Raw genomic sequence first — 12377 nt, forward strand, 5'->3', positions numbered from 1 at the left:
AGCACAGTGCCGCGGCTTCCTCATTCCCAGTGTTAATGGCTGATGAATGGCAATGTCCACCTGGAGTCCAGGGTCACAGGATGCCTTTTGAGGAACCTTCCTCTTCCTCAGCTCAAGACCATACCAAGACCAGACCAAGACCAGACCAAGACCAGAGCAAAACTAGACCAAAACCAGACCTGTCCAAGACCATGTCGAAGACCAAAACAAGACCAATGCAAAATTAAGACCAGACCAGACCAAGACCAGACCAAAAACAGTCCAAGACCAAAACCAGACACTGATCACCAGAAATCGGCTGTGCAAAGTGATTTAAACATTTAAAGTGTATGTTAAGGAGAAAAGGAATAGTACATCTCTGCACATTTACCCATGCACATTCCCCCATGTTTTGTACAGAAAAATGCTTGTTGATCCTGCTTAACATCCAGTACCACCTAAATCCTGTATTAAGTTGGCAATTCTACCCTTACTGCACTGTTATACCAAGCAGTGTTGTCAGCAATGGCTGAGTTCTCCTGTGTTGGACTACAGAACACCTTCCACTTATGCTATTAAAATAAAGGGTGTGTTTTGTACTCCAGCAGGGGTGAAGTGGAATTCAAGACTGACAACAATGCTTGGGATTTCATTGCAGCAGAGGCAATATTATGATATGTATATCATATATTTTTTTTTAAGGACAGATTTATAGCAAAAAGTTCCATTTATTTTATAAATTCTTATTTAATCAGAACTGTTTTACCACATTGTGTGACAAGTTATTTTACTAATAAAATAACTTTACACTTAGGGAATATTATCTGCTAATGAAATCTTCTGCTGAGCAAAACCGTACAAAGACATGATAGCAAATTTATTGAGCCCAGAGAAATGTGTGCAGTTAAGTAACCTCTTCAATTGCTGGATGTTCTGGGAATTCTTTTTATGATCTGGACAGGTTCCGCCATTCTTTGATTAATTGACTTCTTACTCATAAAGCTTCTATGTTCCCTGAAACGTTGGAGCGTTTAATACATATCTCTCTTTACCTCTGTCCTGAAGATTTTTGATGACAGTTGGTGACGGGCAAAAGAGAGACATGATGACACAATCGGGAAAATGTACTTTGCTTGTGTTTAGCCTTTGAACACTATTTAAAGTGTCTGATCAACAAAATGAAATTTTTTTGACATGTCACATAAGTAAATAGGGAAGAATAAATAAAAGCTTTAGGTAAAATATTATCCTCAAGAACAGTTAGTAAGAAATATTGCCAACATTAAAGAGATCACCTTGTCTCTGTCAAAGGACATTCTAAATATAGTTTGTTAGGAGATGAGTGGAAAAGAAGCTGACATGATGCAATAGAAAAATAGATACGACTGGACTAATTTGGTTGTGAAAGTTGAGTTTATAAGTCTGTAGGCTGAGGCTTGGCTAGGGTATAAAAGATGCAGTTAGGCCCTCCAAGCTGCCTGGCCACCACACCACCCTACCTTGCCACCAAATAAGGCACACTGACACCAACTGGGATTTTAATCGCCACAGCAGCCACTTTATTTTGATAAAATATAAATAACAAATAAATAACCAATATTAAATTCCAAAAATATATATCTAACTATGAACTACAGATTGAATGTACACTTGAGTCTCAAGGTCCTTGTAGGCAAAAAAACCCCATATACCTGTGGACCCATAAAACAGGCCTCCTGCCGCACCCCACCGATTTAGAGACAGAGTCAGGTACTCAATACCTAACATAAAGATACCAAATTAGGGGGAGCTGTACCCAAGACGGGTCCCAACCTATTCACCTTAACTACTGCTTACCTTGTAGGGCCTTGAACCTCGCCAGCCGCTATGACAAAAGCACCCAATCCCCAGACTAGCAGCATCCATAACAGGAAGAAAATAAACCAATGAATACAGGGGATGGAGGGAAGATTCCCTGATATCCTCCGTTTTCCAACAGAAATCCCCTGAGACTGTCCTGTCTACACCATTCAGACCCCACCCGTCCTGTTCAGTCTCACCAATAAGGTCAATACCCCCACCTTTTATGCAACCTTTAAACGTTTGAAACTCCACCCGTGTCCACCACTCCCCTTTTAACCCCAGTCATGCCCCCTCTCCGTCCATTTCTTTGGGTCTTTTCCTCTAGGCCTTATCTTTTTCAGGGCATAAAGGCCTTGTTATCTCAGGACTTGATACTAATGTTGTTTTCTGCTTTTTCTTTTTGAGCTTGGTATCTGGAAACAGGATACAGGAGACATCTCCCCCACGTCTAACAGGAAACATAGCTTTAGCCAAATGTTCAATGGTGACAGCTACTGTGACAGCTACTGTAACCTCTATAAAGAGGTTAATGGCCTTGAAAGTAAAAGTGAATTATCTGTGCTCAGGTGAATCTATGCATATATTAGCTGTTGACACTATGCCTAGATATAAAATATAGGTATATATTTTAGTGCAGCGCTCACAAACTGAAAACTAAAATGATAAAAATAAATAGTAATGAAAAATAATCCTATGAATCACCAAGATCTTACTCCCAATGTCTCCCATCCACAAACTAACAAGGCCAAACGCTGCTTAGCTTCCAAGATCATATACAATAGGGCACATCCAGGGTGGTGGTTCCCCTAATGTCTATTGCTAACAGCAATATGTGTAATCAAAATGCATTACATAAACCGTGATATTGTGTTAATATACAAAAACCTAAATAAATCAAGTGGTTAAATCCAGGAATTCATATAGAGGCATATACAGCAGAAAATACACTAGGACAGCCTAATGGCCTTGCAGAATCATTGTAATGTTTAGCTTGCACTTATTACCTACAGCAACATTCTCATGAGAGAAGTATGGGAACTTCTATTCCTGGCGTCCCAAAGAAAATCTTAGTTGCCTTGTTGTGCCTGAGTAAAGTACTGTTGAGTCATCTAACCACACCAAACCTATTAGTGTAAGCATTCCTTATCATTATACTTGTTCCAAGGAAACTAGCAAATGCAAAAGGAAATTTTAGCAATGGCAGCCTCCATGATTGTAACATGACAGGGTCCACGTAATCGTCTGTTTTTGTCTCAGTTGGACAGGTGGAATGACAAGAGGGGATGTGTCTCGGTCTTCAGGCATGTCAGCAGATGATGCTTCAGGGGTCTCCACAGCGGGAGCATGGACCTGAACTGAGTGACCGCTTGCCTGTGGAATATTAGATTCCATCATTCCTCCTGGGGGAAGTTGAAAAGAACAGTGGAAGAACAGAAGGCAATCACCATTGAATGTTTGGTGGCGGAGACGTTTGTGGCTCACAAACTTCTACAGGATCTTTATAAACCCCCTTATAAGCCTCTCTGTGGGTCTCGATAGGTTTATGGAGTTTATGGTGTGAAAATCTTGGTTTTTCTTTTGGAGTTCTTTTTTGTGGATGTCAGAGACTGTCACATCTCGAATATGCTGTTGTAGGATAACTCTGGGGACTATTCCCTATGGTGTTTGCAATTTTCTATGCTGGTGGGCACCTTTTTGTTAGACTTGTGCTCTGTCCCCTGATTGAAGGTCAAAGTTTGACACTTCCTACTCTCCTTGCTCCACCCATTACTAGTCTTTAATGAACTGCTGGACATCAGACAGGCATTGTTTCCACTTCAGAATCCAAGGAGTAAGAGTGTTTTTATGTTCTTCTGTGACAAGTCAGGCCCATGGGTCTGTGGGCTCCCTGAGTGTGCGGTAAAAAGAAAACATGGTACCTTTCGAAGAATGTATTGAATGGCTGTATTTCCAAACCACTTAGGCTAAGTAATGGGACAATTTTCTTTGTTTCTCATGAGCTAAGTCTCTCAGCAGTTCTATAAGGGTGCGACTGAACCTCTAACATGCCCTATTGCCTTGTGGGTGGTATGAGACAACTTCTTATTGGTTAGTGAATGGTACCATTCTTGGTCCCTGGCCTGAACGTATCTACTGCAGACAGCCATAAGAATGGTAAAAGTGTTTCCACTTCATATGGGCGATGCAATCTAGTGTCGGTATTGCACCAATATACTGTAAGTATGCATATTTCATACCCGATGGGCCGCTGGGGAAGCTGACAATTAGGGTTGCCACCTCATCCCTTTAAAACCGAAGACATATTATTTACACAGGTTCTGCAGCTAATTTAATGCACATAAGGCACTAAGACCCCTTTCACACTGGGGCATTTTTCAGGCGCTAAAAATAGCATCTGTAAAGCACCCGAAAAACGCCTCCCCTGCAGCTCCAGTGTGAAAGCCCGAGTGCTTTCACACTGGGGCGGTTTGCTTGCAGGATGTTAGAAAAAGTCGTGCAAGCAGCATCTTTCGGGCAGTGCGGGAGCAGTGTACACACTGCTCCTCCACTGCCCCTGCCATTGGAATCAACGGGCACCACTCCCGAATTGCCTGCAAAGTGCTTCAGCAGCGGGGGTTAAAAGCGCCCCACTAGCGGCCGAAAAGTGCCACTATTACAGCGGTAAAGCGCCGCTAAAATTAGCAGCGCATTATCGCTAATGCCCCCCCGCCCCAGTGTGAAAGTGCCCTAAGTGAGTTTCATTACCACTTTAATCAGTCACTGAACCTGTGTAATTATTATGTGTCCGGTTTTAAAGGGATGAGGTGGCAACCCTACTGACAATCACTGTAGTCGTCGGATGTACTACAGTAATAACCATGATCTTTCGGGTCCTGTGCCCAGCGAGTTCCCGTTTGCATGCTGACCCTAGGGGGTCACTTGCTCTGCACTGCTGCCATTCATGGAATGTCTTGTATGATCCAGCTTGGCACAATGTAATTATGCATATTTCATACCTGAAGGGCTGCTGGGGAAGCTTACAGTCACTGGTCAGCTACTGTCTACTACAGTGATTGCTATGTCTTCTGGGTTCTGTGTTGATTAGCTTCCCTTCTGCACACTGACCACAGGAGATTGCCCGCTTAGCACTGCTACCACAGAATGTCTTGTATTTTGTAATGAATACACATATCTCTGGTGTAGAGGAAGGGCAGTGATGTCACAGACACATCCTCGCCTCATCCAATCAGAGACTGTCTTGCATTCATTAAAAAATACAAGGCATTCTGTGAATGGCAGCAGTGCTTAACGGGCATTCTCCTGTGATCAGTGTGCAGAAGAGAAGCTGCTCAACACAGGACCCTGAAGACGTAGCAATCACTGTAGTAGCGCTAACCAGTGACTGTAAGCTTTCCCAGCATCCCCTCAGGTATGAGATATGCAGAATTACATTGTTCCAAGCTGGATCATTGTAAGTATTTAATACAGATTGTACCTGGAGTCCAGCTTTAACAACAAAAACTGCTAAAAGACAGATATGTTATGCAATAGTCATTTAAGGTCATGAAAGGCAGGGACATACCAAATCAATTTTATCAAACAACAAGATCTAAGTGAGCCACAGTGCCTGTTTTTCTGCTTTATTACAGGCAACGTCATCATCACTTAGCTAATAGTACTTTTCCATTGTAGCAGCTGCATTTTATGAAAAATATTACTATGCAATGCCTTATTTTACAGCCACTCTGAAAAATGCAACTCTTTGCTTGGTCAAATGATGCATGGAACATTCACACTTGCTCACATTTAGCAGTTTATTTTACCTTGGCAAACAGCAATGGCCTTTTCACGCCACTGTACTGCAGATCTGTTTGGTGTGTTGCTGTCATTCATTGGGAAAAGTACCCCAAAGCACCTTCCCAATGCACTTGCATTGCAGGGCACTGCATTGCACTACCCTGCATTGTGGTGTGTGGCACTCACAAACTTAAAGGAGAAGTATGGGCTTTTAAAAAGCACACATATATACTTGCCTCCATGCTGTACATTTGTGTGATGCTTCAGCTGTCCCACGTTAAGATGGAGAACTGACCGTTGATCACTCACTGTCACTGTCAGTCACGCTCTCTGCTCTTCTCCTCCAACGCTCACTGGAATGACAGGCTTGAGGGGGGAAGGGGCAGCTGGCTCTGGGTCTCAGCAGAACACTGAAAGGTGAAGCCAGCTGTCAATCAGGCAGCGAGGTTGATCCCCACAATATTGTCTGGATCTTGCCCTAGCATGGCACTGCTCTGTCCTATCAGCTGCTGCTGAATCACAGTAGAACAAGTAAGTGCACTCCTGTGACCCCCAAGAGAAGTACAGCCAAAAAAGCTTTGGTTATGCTTCTCCTTTAAAGCAGGAGCAATATTTGATCCCTTGGTATGAGTTGGCAGCCCATTCACATAAATGGGCTGCCTTAATGCAACCCGCCATAACCTGGGATAATGTGCATTAGTCATACCTCAGCAGACTGCACTAATGTGAATTGGCCCTTATACTCTAAATTTTCTTTAGATTTGTTCTCCTTGTTTGATTTTATCTGTTTATGTGGTGGCCTGAAGGCTGTGCATTGATTTTGTCTTCTTGCATAGTAGATCATTGCATCTGCTCTTTTTCCCATTGGAGATTTCAGAATCTGCAAAGTTTAATTTGTAATTAACTTTGATAACGGTGGTTATTCCTAATAGTGTTATATTTATGCCTCTATGTACAAAGAAACCAATTACTGCTTAGAGAGCTGCATTTCAGCCATCCAAAGGTGATATGAGGTAAAACAATTTAACAGGCATCTTTCGGATAATCCTATGTAAAAGCTTTTAATTAGTATATACATTTGGTACCCATTTGTAGATAGCAAAGGTGACTTTGAGTTTTCTTCACTTAAGATTTACCATTGAGAAAATAAAAACCCTGTGTAGCTTTTGGGTCATATATCATTTCAGTGTTATCTTGGCAGTCTAACTAAATTATGCCCGGAGCTCATGACAAAGTCTACGCATTATCTCCTTAGAAAATATCACGTTCCACAGCCTATTACTGTGTATCATAGCATGACTTCTTTACAGTACACAATTTTCTTAATATTTTTTTGTGACAGTCTACTATAAGAACACTTTATGGGCCAAGAGATTGCCTCAGGGCAAGATAATGGAAAAGGGCATTTTAACTCATTCATTGCCAGAGAGAACTTTTTACAACCCAGTTCAGTAGAACCATAGGGTTCCTCCCTTATATTTCTGTGTTTGACAAAATTGTAATAAATTGCAGTGAATTACTATCTGCCTGTTGCCTATTCTTCCTTTTGCAGGATATCTTTTGCCCAATAAAACCATTTTAAACTCTAGGTGTGATGGCTAGTTCAGTTACTACCTCTGGAAGCAAAAAAGACCCAACCAACCAGCAGTGGCTCCTCCCGGGGTAGCGCTATAGATTATTTGGTTCACAAAGAAAGTACCGCATGAATTGAGCCATTCAGTTTAATACATGGAAGTGAGGAATGCACATTGTGTGCCCTGGGTGTGCAAGGCCTTAAAGCCCAACTATGGGCATAGGCTCATCTCCAGGATGATGTCCTGATGTCCTGGACTCACAAGAAGTGGAATGATGCTAGACATCATTTAACATGGAAGAGGAGTGGCACTGCATTGCTGATTTGGTGAGTTGGTAAGGGACATTAGCTTCAATTACCATAGCCGGAGCTGCTTTTTAAAAATTTTTACCCACTGCTAAACCAGCTCAATGGGGTTTAAGTCAGGGGACTGTGCTGGCCACTCCATGATTTAAAGCCTACCATCTTGTTTTTTTCTTCTAAGTTTGACAGTGTGAAGGTATGTTTTGGGTCATTATCTTGCTGTAGGATGATGCTAAATTCTGTGGTTGTAGTTTTTGTTCAGGGTGTCTGTCGGGAACCGGTAATCAGACTAGTGCAGTAAAAATCACACTTTTTAGTAAAATGGTACAAACAGAGCAAATATAGTAAAAACATAGCCAGGGTCCGGTAACCAGAAAGGGTAGTTGGAATAAGCTAGTGAAACAGGAATCCAGAGATCAGCGTAGTAGAGGCAGTAGCCAGGATCAGGAACCTAAAGGAAGTCAGCCAGGCAAAAGTCTTTAACAGGAAAACACAGCAGAGAGTTTCTGGATATGTTGACCAGGCGAAAGCACAGGAGATCTGATCCAAGCAGTTTAAATAGCCAGCAGGGCTAGCTGATGATCTGGAAATGAAGACCAGGTGAGTCACTGTGGAAGGAAGAGTACTGGCAATTAACCAACAGCTGAGCACAGAGCTCTAAGAAGGAGGGGCTGAGCCCAGCCCTGACAGTACCCCCTCCTCAATGACCCCTCCCCCTCGGAGGACCACCAGATTTGAGGGAATATGCCTATGGAAAGCACGGAGGAGGACAGGAGCATGTACATCCGAGGATGAGACCTAAGAGCATTCCTCCGGACTGTACCCTTTCCAATGAACCAGGTGCTGTATGTGCCCACGGAACCTACGGGAATCAATGATAGATTGTATTTCATACTCCTCATGGTTCTCAACCTGAACTGGGTGAGGACGTGGTACCTGGGTGGTGAAGCGGTTGCATACCGAAAGTTTTAATAAGGAGACATGAAATACATTAGAAATATGCATATTAGAAAGAAGATCTAAAGTGTAAGCCACTGGGTTGATCCTACGGAGAATACGGAAAGGCCCAATAAACCGTGGTGCCAGTTTCAGTGAGGGAGCACAGAGTCGGAGGTTGGGAGATGACAGCCAGACCCTGTCCCCAACTTGGTAGGAAGGCGCAGGTAGACGTCTGCAGTCAGTATGGAGTCTGTACCTATCATTGGCACGTCGCAAGGACTCTTGGGCCTGTACCCAAGTGGGATGAAGACCATGGAGATGCTCCTCCAATGCAGGAATACTCTGAGGAACAAATGAGTCAGGCAACATGGATGGTTGTAAACCATAATTTGCCATGAATGGAGACAATTGGGAAGCGGTATTGACGGCACTATTGTGAACAAACTCCACCCAAGGTAAGAAGTCTGACCTGTTGTTATGGTTGTCAGAAATGTAGCAACGTAAAAACTGCTCCAAGGACTGGTTGGCTCGTTCTGCAGCCCCATTGGACTGTGGGTGATACTCAGAGGAGAAGCTGAATTCCCAACTGTGCACAAAAGGCTCGCCAAAACCTGGACACAAACTGGCTATCCCTGTATGAGATGATAATCTTGGGTAGCCCATGTAAGCAAAAGATCTCCCAAGCAAAAATGGAAGCTAGTTCTTTGGATGTGAGCAACTTCTTGAGTGGAATACAATGAGACATTTCCCACCATAAGGATAACTGTGTTGCCCTGAGAGTCGGGTAACTCCACAATAAAATCCATAGACAGATGGGACTAAGGCCTCTCTCCATTGGATATGGGTTGTAGGAGGCCCACTGGAAGGTGTCATGTTGTCTTACTCTGAGCACACACGGAACAAGCAACTACAAAGGCGGCTACATCAGTGCGTAGACTGAATTGTTGGGTAATAGTTCAAATGAGTTGATTCTTCCCTGGGTGGCCAGCAGTCTTAGGAGAATTATAAGTCTGGAGAACGGCAGTGTAGAGAGTCTCAGGGACAAAGCAGTGGTCAAAACGTTTCTCAGGAGGAGAATGGATCTGAGCGGCAAGAATTCTGTCACCCAAAGGTGAAGTGAGGTACGAACCGTAGCCAGAATATGATCGGGAGGTATCACAGGAACAGGCACGACTCCATCTTGGAAGTAGAGGAAAACTGTTGTGACAAAGCATCAGCCCTTACATTCTTAGTACAGGGAAAGAATGAGACTACGTAATTGAAGCTTGACAAGAAAAGAGCCCATTGCGCCTTTCTGGGAGAGAGGTGTTTAGCCTCAGACAAGAATGTTAGATTCTTATGGTCAGTCAGAATAAGAAACGGCACAGTGGTGCCTTCAAGGAGATGCCTCCACTCTTTAAAGCCGCATACACACAGGCGGACTTTTCGACCGGACTGGGCCGACGGACCGAGTCCAGCAGACAATCCGACCATGTGTGGGCTTCATCGGACCTTCAGCTGACTTTTCCAGTTAAAAATCTGACGGACTTTAGATTTGGAACATGCTTCAAATCTTTACATCATAACTCCGCCATACCCAGAAATCCGCTCGTCTGTATGCTAGTCCGACGGACAAAAACTGACGCTAGGGCAGCTATTGGCTACTGGCTATCAACTTCCTTATTTTAGTCCGGTGTACGTCATCACGTACAAATCCGTCAGACTTTGGTGTGATCGTGTGTAGGCAAGTCCTACATGGTGGGACTGCAAAGCTCGGAGCAAAACGTACAGGAAGGTCTTTATCGGAGTCTGGAGTCAATGAGGATGGCAAACGTGATCAACTTCTCCAGCTCAGTGGGTATGTCTCGGGCTGCTATCTCATCTTTGTTGGTATCTGAGAGACCATAAAAAAGCAGCCACAAAGGCCTCATTGCTCTGCTGCCAGAGTACGGAATTCAATGGCGTAATCAGCAACAGTTCTTGTACTCTGTTTGATGGACATGAGGCTCTTGGCAGCAGAAGTGGAGCATGCCGGAACGTCAAATGCCCTTTTAAAGGAAGCCACAAACTCTGGGTAAATCAGGACGACAGGGTTTTGCGTCTCCCATAAAGGGTTTGCCCAGGCCAAGGCTCTCTCAGAAAGCAAAGAAATCACAGAGCCTACCTTGCTTCTCTCCGTGGTAAACGCCTGGGGCAGCATTTCAAAGTATATCCCAACCTGGTTGAGAAACCCTCTGCATTGAACTGGATCTCCCCAAATCGCTGGGGAAGTGGAGTGGAACCAGACATACAGTACCTCTTATAGAGGGAATATTCGAGGTGGGTGCCTGCACAGAGACTGGAGCAGCAGCCGAGATGGCCTGCAACACAGGTTGTACCAGAACAGCCTCAGTGGGAGGATCCAGGTGAGCCATGCGAATCAGGAGCGTCTGTAACGCTATGGCAAACTGATCCATGCTGTGATTCTGCTCATCCAATCTGGAAAAATATTGGCTGCTACCATTAATCAGACTGAGACAGAAGTGCAGTAAAAATCACAATTTTTAATAAAATGGTAAAATGATACAAACAGAGCAAACATAGCCAGGGTTCGGTAACCAGAGCAGGTAGTCGAAACAAGCCAGTGAAACAGGAATCCAGAGATCAGCATAGTAGAGGCAGTAACCAGGATCAGGAACCAGAAGGGAAGTCAGCCAGGCAAAAGTTTTTAACAGGAAAACACAGCAGAGAGTATCCGGATATGTTAACCAGGCGAAGGCACAGGAGATCTGATCCAGGCAGTTTAAATAGCTAGCAGGGCTAGCCGACGAGCAGGAAATGAAGACCAGGTGAGTCACTGTGGAATGAAGATTACTGGCAATTAACCAATAGCTGAGCACAGAGCTCTGAGAAGGAAGGCCTGAGCCAAGCCCTTACAGTGTCTCTCACTCTGTGCAATTCGGCGACTCTGGATGCAGCAAAAGAGCCCCAGTGATACACCATCACACACCGTGAAACCATTCTTTCACCTACTAGACAGTATACAAAAACCCTGTGTGATGAACAGAAGATCTAAAATTTTAAATTATCAGTCCATAAGACCTTCTTCCAGTCTTCAGTAGTTCACTGATAGTGGTTCATGGCCCAGGCAAGCCTCTTTTTTATTTTGACAATGGCTTTCTTACAGCCATTGACTTGTCAAACCTGCAGCTCTAATGCCGCGTACACACGGTCGGACTTTTCGTCTACAAAAGTCCAACGGACGCTGACGGACTAAAGCTGGCTGGTAATCCGATCGTGTGTGGGCTTCTCCGGACTTTCAACGGACTTTTTTAGCCTCAAATCCGACGGACTTTAGATTTGAAGCATGCTTCAAATCTTTACGTCGTAACTACGACGGACCCCGAAGTCCGCTCGTCTGTATGCTAGTCCGACGGACAAAAAAACGACGCATGCTCATAAGCAAAAACTAAACGGAAGCACTCGGTCTAGTAAAACTAGTGTTCGTATTGTAGGTAGCACATTCATCACGCTGCAAAATCTGTGATCGTTGAATGCAGCGCATTTTATTTCTTCTTTACGAAGGCTCTATAAAGAACGAAGGTGTTTTGCTGTTCATAATCAGAGTTCTCCCAAACTGATTTCTGTATTCTTTTTCTCTTTGATCTCATGAATGATATAGTATGCATTTTAAAAACAATGTTTCCATACTAATAATACTTTTTCCCCTTTTTTTTTTTTAGGTTTCTAAAGTTACCACAAAGAACCCATTATTCTGTTTTTTTTTTTATAGTGATTATTTTTTAGTTTTTAGATAAAGTTAACCCAAAGCACCGTTTTTGGTTACGTAAATTTTTTGATTTTCAAGACTTACCACTTGAACATTATTAACATTAGTAATGTATTTTTGGTGTGTTTTTTTTCAAACTCAATGAGATTGTTGTCCCTTGTTAATTTAACATTGTGTGTAAAATCAATGATTTCAAAGAAAACACATAAAGTCTTT

The sequence above is a fragment of the Aquarana catesbeiana genome, linkage group LG02, assembly GCF_042186555.1.
Source record: "Aquarana catesbeiana isolate 2022-GZ linkage group LG02, ASM4218655v1, whole genome shotgun sequence".
Classification (NCBI taxonomy): domain Eukaryota; kingdom Metazoa; phylum Chordata; class Amphibia; order Anura; family Ranidae; genus Aquarana; species Aquarana catesbeiana.